We start from the raw sequence: 13213 nt of genomic DNA on the forward strand, positions 1-13213 counted from the left end.
AGTGAAGGCTCACGATCACGTTTGATTCTTCTTAGGTTATGACTGTGTATTCATTTTTTTTCTTTTGAAGAGGCAGAAACTGTATTGCATAGTGTAGGAAAATTATCTTCTATAATCACTTCAGTAATAAAAAATGCTGAGCAAGTTTATTGAGGTTTTGATCACTACAGTGTAAATAGTGTAATATGTTAACAGGTCATCAGTCTGTACTTTATTATGAGCAAAACAATCATAAGTAATAAGGCTAAAATGAGGCCACAACGTTGCATTATTTTTCCATAGGGAGTAGGTATTAGGCTCTTCTGATGTCATAATAAGATAAGCAGAAAACATCTCTCCATCTTATACTCAAGTTGCTCAGTAGATTTATTAAGGTGCCAAAACAGTTCCTGGTAGTGAGTTGATAAACAATAATCTTCCTTGCATCCAGATTAAAAGGTGATCAATTAGTCTTCCCTAATGGGATTCTGCTTCACAACAAAACCACATCTGGTTTATTTCAAAATAGAGAAATATGGAGCCTGAAAAGCACTCTGAGCAGAATGAGATGCTAGCTGCCTCACATTTTTTAATCCCAAGTCTACTTTATAGAACTAGAAAAGCAAAATGTACTGATCTGAACAAATTCTATGCCCTTAAAATTTGTGATTTGTATCACCAGAAAGTGCCTACACTAGACCTGCTGTGCTCTTATGAGACAGCTAATCAAAATGCTGGGAAACTCTCACTCATAAAAAATATCAGTTCCAAAAAATTTGGATCTGAATGTGTTTTCTCATTATCTTGTAAGCCCTATTCAGTTATCTGTAAATAAACATTCACCTAAAAGGTTCAAATAGACAAACTGTTTAAGCACTGTGTTTGCTTTTAATATTAGAAGCCACACTTTGCTTGCCTTTCTGAGCTAGTTCTCTGCTTTGCATCAGTAAGAGAGCTCCTTGCCTCCTCTTAATACCATCATCTCCCATAATAGCTAAACTGATCCTTAGTCTTTCTCTACTTCCTTTCACAGCTTAACGTCCACCAATGTACTCTTTTTTGTCTCTATTCTCTGTAAGTTTCATGTAGTTTTTACTTTTTTTTTTTCTTTTTCTTTGTGTGTGTGTGTGTGCATGCGCACGTGTGCCCTCTTCTGCTGCTGCATATAAGAAGGTCATCCTTTTGTTTGAGCTGTCCCATATATACCATGTATATATCCTGCAATTATCCACATCTGTATCACATGCTCTCTCACATTACTTGATTGTACATGAGGATAATGACACCATCTCCAGTAATAAAAAATATTTCATCCTTCAATCATAGCATCTTAGAATCTTTTGAATTGGAAGGGTCATTAAAGGTTGTTTAGTCCAGCTCTCTTGCAATGAACCATAGGGACACCTACAGCTCTATCAAGTGGCTCAGAGCCCTGTCCAATATGCCTCCATGGACTCAGCATCTACCACCTCTCCGAGCAACTTACTGCAGTGCATCATCACCATTATCATAAAAAAACCTTTTTCCTTAAAACCAATCTAAATCTCCTCTCTCTTAGTTTGAAACGATTTCCTCTTGTCCTATACCCAGAGACCCTGCTAAAGTGTCTGTCCCCTTCTTTCTTACAGCTCCTCTTCAGATACAGAAAGGCCACTTTCAGGCCTCCCCAGAGCCTTCAGCTCTCCAGCTCTCTCCAGACTGAACATCCCCAGCTCTCTCAGCCTGTCCTCAGAGAGGAGATGTTTCATCCCTTGGATGGTTTTTGTGGTCTTCCTCTAAACATAGTCATGTACGCGTATTTTTGGAGGCATATAGAAGATAGAGACAATGATGGTAGAAGTGAACAGAAGAAAAATTCAGTCTATCACTGAAAGATTACTCTGAAATCAGATATATTTCTTCTGTTTACTGTTGGCCCTGCACTTACCTTACAATTCTCAGAGCTGATTCACTGACCACTGATGTAAGTCTCCTGTCTGAATAATGCTAGCTTGCTTCTTGGCATATCATGCAAGTTAAGGAGTCTTGTAGGACAGGACAAACTGAGCCAGGGCTAGTATAGAGAAAAGATGCTATCAGCTCTTTTTAAATGTTTAGAAGAATTTCTCAGAAGCTGGCAGACAAGCTGATAAGTATTAGTGAAACAGTTAATTAGTGTAGTCACAGTCAGACCAAAAAAATCTTCTTCAGATGTTCACTACTTTCATGCATGTGTTGGTAAACTGGAAGTCAAGTCTAGGCAGAATTTTTCCGAAGAAAATCAAAGAACTTCAGCTTTCAATTCTCTGTAGATCAATCATGAAATTTATGAGGTCTTGTGGCTTAGGATATGAAATTTAGAATCATGTCCTGATTTTAAGTCCCAGATTCCACTATTTTGTCTTGCATTTGAGCACATCCTGAAGAGGTCTAGATGACTCTATTGACAGTGAGGTTTTATCTAATCTTTTTATCTATCTTGTTGAAAATCCTGCAATACTGTACAGAACAAACGCTGTGTAGCTATAAACCCATATATCTATACATGCTGCTTTTGACGATGAACACCATTAAAACAGAAAGGAATAAAAATACAAAGTGATTTGCTTTTAGAGAGAGGGACACCCGCTGATACAGCATTTGCTAAATAGAAAAAATAAGTGAGTTAGAAGGTAAGATAAAATCAGGAATGTCTCAGCTTAAATTTTAATTACTGAGGATAAGATATCATTGCCACATTAATATTGGAGTGTTAGAGTAATAGTGCAGAAATGAAACTAGCAGTGCAATCTCTAGCTATGTATTTGTATCAAACAGACACTAGATTTGGGTATTGAACCCAAATGTCCCCCAGCCCAAAAGAAGGCACAGGTATGAAGTATGCTTTTGTACGTATTAGTTGGTCGGTCTCCTTTGCCAAGTGGAATGGCTTGAAAGGAAGGAAGAACATCTTCCTTTTAGCCCACTAGAAGCCTTGTGTCTTAAGCTGACTCCAAGGGGTGAGATGCAATTCTAAATCCCTAAGAAGGAAAGCATGCAACCCAGTTCCTGCCTCTCACCTTTGTTCTATCCATGAGCTGTGGAATTACACCCACTGCTATCATTTGCAAGAACAGTTATGGCATTGCTTCAATCTCAAAAAACAAACAAACAAACAAACAAAAAAACAACAAAATACAACACACTGAGAATTACTTTCAGTAAAGTTCTCACATACAGAGAAGCATCTCCCAGTTTGGTTTGCTGTGGTCTATGTTATGACAGCCAGTACTGTTGGGCCACTCAGCTCCTTGCATTTGCAGCACAAAGAGCCATGGTGCCTCTCCCAGCTTGAGAGAGTCTGTAAGAGTGGGGTAAAACATGGGGCTGTGAAGTTCCTTGTCACAACTCTATCCCTTTTGGAGGGGGAATCACTGGCTGCTCGTGCCTTCTCACAGTGAACATGGCAGTTTCCTGATTTTGTTATGCTCTTGTTAATTGAAAGCATTCAAAGGTCTGTGGAGGCAGGGTGGATCACACATGCCTTCAGTGAAGAACTAAAGCATGGTATTTAATAGCACAGAAATGGGCTCTCCACCTCTCACTGCTCATAGGTCCATTTCCTTTGCCAATATACAGGTTTTTGCACAGATGGAACTGTTCTCCAGACCTAAATACATCCAGATCAACATTTCCTTTGCTGTATATTGTACTCTTGTAGTAGACATCTTTCTACTGAGCATGGATTTTTAAAGACATCTTCAATTCTGTATGTTGTAAGTACTGTTTTACATCATCTCTGATAGAAATGCAACCTTTCCTGTGAGTGCTTATTAGCTTCATTAAACAAATAATATTTTTCACATACACAAAAGATAAAAATCTGACAGCTGAGTCATAAAGACTACATATGCTCTACTATTTTTCTCTGTGTGACAGCCAGTCCTTTGAGAAAACAATGCCTTTTGTGACAGATTCTTACAGGCACTAATCTAGAGAAATACTAATGGAAGCTTTAGTCAGACTACCTGTTAAATCTATTGGTAAATAACGGGCAATTTCTCCTCCTCTGGTGGAGCTGTTCTCAGCTCAGCACAGGACTGGTGAAGGGATGTGCTATCTGCTGTGGATTATCCTGATCTGGTATAGTATAGAACTGTCTTAAGACTACACTAAATTGCACTTAATTCCCCCTAAAATGGACTTTTTCTAACCTCAGATAGTCACACTTACCAGAATGTCCATCACTTGGAGCCACTAGTGCCTTAAAAAGAAACAGAGGACAGAGTCAATCCAAGAAATTCTTCTCATCAAGTTATTTTAGAACAAATGAACTTTGAAGAATAATGTGCATTCATACTCCCACTTCTCAGCAGGCCCTCATGAGTCATAGGTAGAAATTAAAAAAAAAGAGAATTAAACCTAGGTTGATAGGTTATTAAAATAATTTCTAGCATTTATAAGCTACGTTAGAAAACTTCAAAGAGTTTTGGAAGATTTATTCTCAACAGATGAAGACTTAACAAAGCGGAAGCTGGAAGTCTCTTCCATCACATACAGTTAAATACATATTATGGAACCAGCCATGAGGACATGAGAAAGGTAGCCCAATAGCAGGAACTGTCGAGGTTGCAAGGTTTGGGGTTGTTTTGAAAGAGATACTGCAAAAAACACTGTAAGGGAATGATCAGTACTTGTTTCAATGGTCACTCACACCTACATTTGAAACTTTAATTACAGATATGATGTAAAACCACTGTGTATTTTAACTATCTTTCTAGACATGTCACAGAACAAATATTAGCAATGAAATTGCAGTGTGACTACAATTTTATCAATCAGATCTATTAATAAATCTCATGAAAATTACAGCAGAGCTTTTACAGTTTGGTTTTCATTAGAACTAGTTTAACTTCAATGACTGATTAACCTTTCTGGAGAAGAACAGCCCTCTTTAAAGATGCAACACTCCCCATAAAGTGAGATCAAATCCGTTCAACACTCCCACTCCCCACTCACACTGCTCTTGAGAAGAACCAAGGAACAGGGGAGAAAATATACTTTAGAAATATGTCCAGACATTTCTTAAACTAGGTAACCTGACATAAAAAGCCAAACCTTTCAAAAATGCTTTGTATATCACTTTTAATAATAGCTTTATAATGTGTGTCTGTTATTCATTTAGATATACTCTTTCCAGAGCAGAAGAAACATTGGTCTTCTGTCTTGCTGGATGCCCACTTGGAGACATAAAGCTCCATTACGATCACTGTGACCAGCTGCCCCAAAAGCAGGTGTCCAGAGCAAAGAAGAAAAAGGCAGAGTTGAAGTTAAAGTAGAAACCAAGGCAGGATCCCTGATACCCAGATGGATAAGGAATTAGAGCTGGAGAATGCTCCACCCTCTGGAAGGCCTCCAGGAGGAAGGGCTGAGGAACACTGTTGCTTGTAAAGCACCACTTACATGCTGTGAGCAGTTAGATATGATGAAAACATTAGTTAAAGTAGTTCTGGGGTCAAAGCAGCAGTCATAATGGATAAAAAGCAGGTATACCAATACTTCTGATTGATAGGTGAAAAGTCTGGGGTTCTTGCTGCCCCTCAGACTGAAAATGAATGCAGTACCGATATCAAAACTGCAGTGACTATAACAAATCTGGTTGATATGAACTAAAAATACTGAGAAAAATTGGTTCACCAATAATACCACCTGAAATGGGATGCTAATCTTTTGTATAAATCTACCTTCAAATGTGTGACATCTCCTTTACTGTCACCATTACAGGCAGCAGATAGGACCAAGATCCCTGTCCTTCCTCACTAGCTAACAAACTGAAGAGCAGTGAAGCCACACCAGCAGGGGCTAAGACCTTGTGAGTGATGCCCAGCTTCAGGACTGTAGAAGTGTCATGAAGAAATGATCTCCAGAGGAAGACTTGCAAAAAGCCTCATCAATGTTTAAAATGAGATATGGAGTGAAAACAACAAATAATAATTTTGTATTCATACAGGGAAGAAGAGGAAGGTAATATTAAAAAAGTGTAGTTTTGAATTATTTTTCCACATTTTTAGAAAGTGAGAACAGCTAAATTATTTTAAACAGCCCCTGAAAATCAACTTGAGAACCAACTACCCGTAAAAAAGAAGCAAAGCAAGAGTCAGCAAAACCCTTTCCTTGGGAGCTGGTGGTGTGCTCTCCCGTTGCCCTGACAACCAGCAGGCTCTCAGCTCTTGGGCAATTGCTGCAGATAAAACAACTTTTAGATTTTTCTTTATTATGTTGTTATTGTTATAAGACACATTAAAAAAAAAAAAAAAAAAAAAAAAAAAAGGAGTAGTTGTGTCAAATTTAGGCTGTGCACCCAGGTAAAGAACAATTTAAAAGTCTGGGTTTAAAATAGCTCATAATGTCTGGAGGAAAGTCTGATTTCAGAGCACTGTCAATCAGCAAAAAGTCTATAGACTTTTTGATCCTTCGACGATGGGGATTCTGTAACTATCTAGACAGTCTGGTGCTGAAATGAGAACTCTTTATCTGGATTTCTGAGTCTGGACCATATCTCCTTTTGTTCTGAGAAAACAGGCTGATATTCATTCCAATGTTTTCAGCGGTTACACTTACTTGTATTTCATTCCCTCTGTTTCAGTCCTTTTTTTTGTTTGTTTGTTTTGTTTTCATTTCATTTAAAGCATTCACTCATACTCAGAAAAAGAATGTGAAATTTCCTTTTTCATAATCCTTTTTTTTCCTAAAAAAATTCATTGTGATCTAATATCTTGACGGTAGCAGTCTGGCTCCAAGAATCCAACAGAGGAGGTTTTTACAAGACTTGAACTGAAGTGAAAGCTTAGCTTCTTCCCAATTACAAAGAAATTTAAATTCAGTCTTCACCCTTTCCCTTCACCTTTCAACCAGACTTTTTCATGAAGTCAGAAGTCCCGCCATTGTCATCTTCTGGCCATAGTTATTCGAAGAGTTTATCCCAGCCATAAACTCTTCCAGAAATACACATAATAATCTAAATATAGTCTCAAGGCAGCCCAAGGCAATACTGCTCTTCTTTGTCTGCCACCCAGCCTCCACTGTTGTCACCCCCATCCATGAGAAAGGGTGAGCCAGTAATTGAAACACTTCTGGGACATGTGCTCTCAACTGCTCTGTTCTAAAGCTGGAGCCATTCCACCAGTTCCACATTTGCACATCTCCACATTAATAGTTTTTTGCTTTCTGTGTGCTTCTATCCTATTCTGTCCGTATTAAAAAGTACAGTCCCTTCACCAGTCTAACACATTACCCGATGCTGATTCATAAAGTGCATTATAAACTCTTGGCCAAAAAAATGCAGACATGAATCAGCTGTGACAGCATGTCTTTTGCTAGCACGCAATCATCCACAGACCATTGCTATGGCCAGCGAGAGGCTGCCATTTACAGCTTTGCAGGTCTTAATGCTTAAGTGTGATATGTATGAAGAAAATTTCACTCTCACTTTCTCCTAATTAACTCAGTTACTCACATTGTCCCTATTCATTAGCATGGAACCAAACATCATGCTGTCATACCTCTCACTCTTTTTTGTTCATTGTATTATTAACAGTTGTACTGTTTCTTAAATAGAGGCTTTCATAGATCATAGTGACAGACTATAGAACATAGAACAGATGTGAAATGATCATTTAATTTAATTTTAATTTTTAAGCTAAATTGTTACACACTTGATTTAGAATCAAATGGTTTTGTTAACACAGGAAAACAAACAAAACCATGAAAACCCAGCCTTTTCAATTCAAAGTAAATCTCGTAAAACCTGTCTTTTGTATCATGCTCATCCAAATATATTGTCTATCAAAACTTCTTACTATTGAATGTCTCTTGCCAAGAAACACAGAGGATGAAAAATAATTTTTGGTGTGTTTTATTTAAGCAGATATGTAATGACAGTACAGCTCAGAGCTCAGTCTGACTTTCCCACTATGAAGTCAGATTTTTGTAGGAGTTACAGAGGGAAGAAATGCACCCAATATCTAGTCAAGTTGTTATACAGCCCCTTCAGTAACACTACTGCGTTATAAAGACCTAGAGATTGTTTACAGCCCCCTTGCATTTTCTGTGTAAAGCGGATTTGGGGCCACAGGATTGACATGCCCAGTGTTTTCAGATATGGATCCATATCCTTTTGGGTCATGGGATCCCATGACAGAGCAAAAAGAAAAACTCAATCTCTAGGCAATAACTGGAAAGATCATCATTAAAATGTGAACTAGAAAGATCATCATTAAAATGTGAAGAAATAATCAAGTATTTTCTCAAATCTTAATGGAAAAATTATATGGTGCTGCAAACTCACATGCTTCTGTGCAAAGTGATAATGGTCAAGATAGCATGAGGCATCCAGTTAACCAGACAGAACTGCACTCTCTCTGGATTCTAGGCAAGCAGAACCTTCAAATAAAATACTGGAGAACCAGTATGTTAGATATATTTCTAAATTAAGCATTACAGAATTTTACTTTGATTATAAAATGAAGTGATAGGATTACTCCTGTTGGCAGTGTATTTTTGGACTTAGTATAATATGCTAAGAATGAATACATTAAACTTCCTCTAAAGCTTAATTTTCCAGTGCATTATAAAGTGATAGAAGATAGTATTGCCTGATGATATGTGTTTACACTACAGTAATGAAGTACTAATGAGAGGTACTTTCTTACTCAAAGATAAAAACGCTGTAAGAGGAGAAAAAGAGCCCCCAGCGCTCTGTTCTCATTGGAAATTTTCACTACACAGAAAGCACAGTTAGAAAATCATGACTACTGCAAATATTCAGACTACACAGCCCTGTAAAAGCTCCTTACAATTTTCAGGAAACAAAAAAAGAATGCCGCCAAGCCTGGGCAAAGGCCATCTGATTTTGTGCATCCTCAGCTAACACACCATGTTGTCTGGACAGGCTACTTTGGGAACAACCAACCTGCCTTCTGTTTGTCTGTTGGCATCCCATTGAGATGCTGGTCAAACTGAAAATCTTGGTGCCTTCAGTAAAGGTTATCAGTTATCCGGATTCAGTATCTCTAATTTAAACCATTGTATGTTATTGAAAATTTTGCTAAGAAATTCTGCTCCCTCAACCCAAGGTGTTTCTTTCTTATGGATGAAGACATGACATATTTCTTCTACCTGCCATTCACAACACTGACAGTAACACAAACTCTCAACAATTTTTTTTAACAATTTATTACCATAATACTGTACAGAAGTATTGCACAAAGAAGAAGCCATGACAAACTAAGAAAACTGCCTAGGCATTGTGGTACCAATGGACGGTGTGAGAATTTGTTGAAAACAGACAAATACTAAGAAAAAGAAAGAGAGAAGACTTGGGTCTTCTGGTCTAGGAGAAATACTCATGTTTTTTGTGTAGTTTCATCACATTTATGTAAATAAAATTGAACAGGTTCTGAGATGGTCATTTGAGCTTAAACTTTCCCTTCAAACTTCAAGCTAATGAGGAAAATTTCCCACTCTTCACTGCAAACAGAGTGATTCCTCAGTAGACTTTGGATTTGTACCACGTCATCACAAGGATGCTGGAAATGCAAACTATACACATAGAAGATAGTTAAAATCAAGCTTCTTCTGAAGTGTAAACTAACCAAATCTGCTAACTACATGCTTAAGTTTTTAGCTTTGAGCACAAGCTTAAACTTAGGTACAAATTTAATTACTTTGCTCAGACAGAACCCTTGAGAGCTGTTCACCCAAATGTGAAGTGCAAAACCGAGCTTAATAGACACATTTTCAGCCTCCTTTAATTGTCAGTGCCATAATTCAGTTTTCCCTTAATAACATGCAATGACATTTTCACATCAACACTGCATCCTACAGTTCTCAAGAAAAACAGACTAGCAACAAAATACATTAAAAGTTATTTTCAAAGGTAGATGTGGTTGGCAGGGAGAGATTATTATCACTACCATTATCATCATTATTTTTATTGTTATTCTTATTAACTAGAGAGCAGATATAATCAGGAAAAAAAAAGAAAGAAAAAATCTTTCAGGCATAAATTTTCCTTCCTTCATATTCATTTCCAATACAAGGAATAAGGCACTGTAATTCTTTACAGAGTAGAGACAAGAAGAAGAGGTAAGGGATGGTGACAGGACTGTCCTGGAAAAAACAATGCCATATATAAAGGCATCATGAAATAAAATGCCAGAAAAGACAGAGAAGCAGGGAAGCACACTGCTTCTGCCTGAGGGTGACAAATAAACTGCCTCTTGTAGCTAACAGCGGGTGCAGTATCCATCATTTTTGCTCAGTGTTTGGCTTCAGGAGGTATAAAAGCAAAGATCTTCCTTGCAGTACTTAGGCTGATGACCAAGCCACCAGCAATCTTGCCTGTCTCTGAGCACTATGCAAAGTACTCCTCTCCGCATGGAATCATGAAGATTGGGCTTTTAAGAAAAGAAAAGGCTGTGGACTATATATTTGTTTTTACATTTAAGCCCTTGCCAAGCTCAGTTATCACAGATTATTGAATATTAGCCGTATACGTTTTTGCCTTCTCCAGAGAAAAATATGATGCACACAAAAAAGTCCCTCATTAACACTGTTCCTATTTTATGTATTCTCCCTCTCTTATCCTTATACATTTATTTGCTAGAAATAGTTAATACCCAGTCCTGATTTCTCTTGTGTCCTAAATTTTTCTGTTCTTCTTCAGTTAGAGATGCCAAGGATGATAAAATCAGAACTCTCTACAATTAGTTACTGTATAAGCACATATATCTGTTCTGCTTTGCTCACTGCCCAGTTCTTCCCATCAAAGAAATGATCACTAAGATAAAGCAGGAGACCACAAGCACTCACTGTGTGTGCATCTATGTATGTCTATGCACATGTGAGATGAGAGGAACTGTCCTCAGATTATTCTGCAGAAAGAAATGATGAGAGGAATTCAGAACAAAACCTTGAGAAAGTCACCCTCAATGGTGTGTTATTAACTGAGACCCGAAACCATTTGCTGCACATCACAAACTCAGCCTTTTAGCTAACTCACTTCTGTGCTGTCTCCAAATGTAGCAACTCCTGTTCTGCTTGTCACAGCCACTGTGAGATGCTTTCAGTCGGCTCTACTGACACACTGAGCACTTCTTGGCTCACTGATACTTGTGGACATTGAGTGCACATATGGTTTCTAAGGTCTGGATGCAATTTTGTGAACTTTCTATTACTTTATGCCAGTGAGGGTATGAACATGCCTGTGATCTTTCCATTCATGTGAAGAAGTAGCTGTCCACAAAAAAAATTCCTCTCATACGTTACGCAGCAGTAACTTCCAAGCTTGGACACTGTTTTCTGCTCTTTTTGTGCATATTCATTTTTTGGAGGAATGACTTATTTATCACAACCAGCTCTAAGATACTTTAGGCTAGGCTAACTCACTTCTATTCCAGACCTTGCAGTACTCCAGTTGCCTAAAGGGATAGATAGATAGATAGATAGATAAGGGATAGATAAAGACATGCATGAGGTATCTACAGACTTTAGATATATAAATGCACAGGAGTATGGTCAAACTGAATTATTCAAATATATGTTAATGATTTAATTAGATGAAAATACTTCTCCAGCTCCATTGAAAGCAAGGGAGACACCTACTCATCATTCTTCATGTGCATCCCAGGTCATAACTCATTATGCACTGCAAGTTTACACTACCGTGCAACAACTCTAAACATCAGCTGGGGACCTCTTCCTTATCTGTCCCAGTCTTACTCAGAACAAGATGCTTTATGATCTTCATTCAAATCAAGGAACTACAGAAGGTAGATTCAGGTACAGATTCAGGTTTCGTCAATGCCTTATTCCTGACCTCACACACTTGCTGTACCACTTGTAAAGATTACACCCAGTCTTTACAGTGAGGTCTATGCCTTGTGTGATCTTTTGCAGAAAAAGTATTCAAAGAGAAATCCCAAGTGTCATATTTTGCATTACCTTCCCTAGTTGACAAGGATGAAATTAAGTTTTCAGTAATTAGTCAAAAGTGATGGGAGCCTAAAATTAACTTCACACTGTAATTTAGAACCTGGTAGTGTCTGCATATAACTCACTCATTAGATACAGTGAGTTATCTTCAGACTTCTCTTAGGCACCTAAGTTTTACTCTTACAGCACCTGAAGCTTAAGCTTCTCAGCCAACCAAGGTGTATCAAATTATCAAAACTAGAAGGTTATTTGATCTTGGAGAAATAGAGATCCAGGTGCTTCTAAAATTCTTTAGAGGGCATCTAAGCAAACCTAGATTGATAGTGCAGTGTTTGCACATTTCTGTAAAATAACTCAGTGGTTTCACAAGGTGAGACTTGAAATTCATAAAGCTGAGCTCTGTTTTGGTCTAGTGCATGATGGAAGTATATGTCTTTATGAGTTAGACTACTAGAAAGAGTAACTGTCAGAAGAGGACACTGGGTCTAACCACTCTACACAGCCTTAATTGAGGTCACCCACAGATACATGTGTAGAGAATGCAGCCCTATGTCACATAGTCTGCCAGCTAGGGCACCCACTGAGTACTGTACCTGACTATATAGGATATTTGGAATTGGGTGACCACAGAACCATGTCTGAAAGAGGTGTTTTACCTGCCTTTTGCACATGCTAGTTTTGGGCTAAGTCTGCACTTCACCAACTGCCCTGGGTAGTCTTCTGCTGATTAAATGGAGTACAGTACAACAGTTTGTTGAACCCTGGTGGATATATAACACTTTCTTAACACTTTCTTTCTATAATGAGCTTCAAAATCAATGTTCTTTTTTTTTTTTTTTTAACCCTAATTTGAAGAAAGCACAATTATTTATCTGTTTTACTCAAAACAGTAAGGTTATCCACCTCTTTTTATCACAGCTCATGTTTAGCTTTGTGAACAAAATTCAGTCCCATCAATTCCAGTGCTGCAAGTGTTTAACTAACAGGAATGAAGATAAACACATGCTTAAATCGTTTTTCTAAATTAGTGTCCCAGAGAGGAAAAGGATTACGACTTACATTCATGAGTTGCGTGCGATTTTGAACTATTCTAAGTTTTACTAAACTTCCTCATTAGCAATCACAGCAAACCATTTGCTTTGAAGAGCAGTTTATTTCATTGTATCATATCAGAATGCAGTTATATTTTTTCAGTTAGTCTGTGAAGTTGAGCCTGAACCTTCATATGGATTCAACTCATTGTTCTCCAGCTATGGAATTGGCACATCACCATTTGTTTCAG

The sequence above is a fragment of the Lagopus leucura genome, unplaced genomic scaffold, assembly GCF_019238085.1.
Source record: "Lagopus leucura isolate 7727_CA_CO unplaced genomic scaffold, USGS_WTPT01 Super-Scaffold_100001, whole genome shotgun sequence".
Lineage (NCBI taxonomy): Eukaryota > Metazoa > Chordata > Aves > Galliformes > Phasianidae > Lagopus > Lagopus leucura.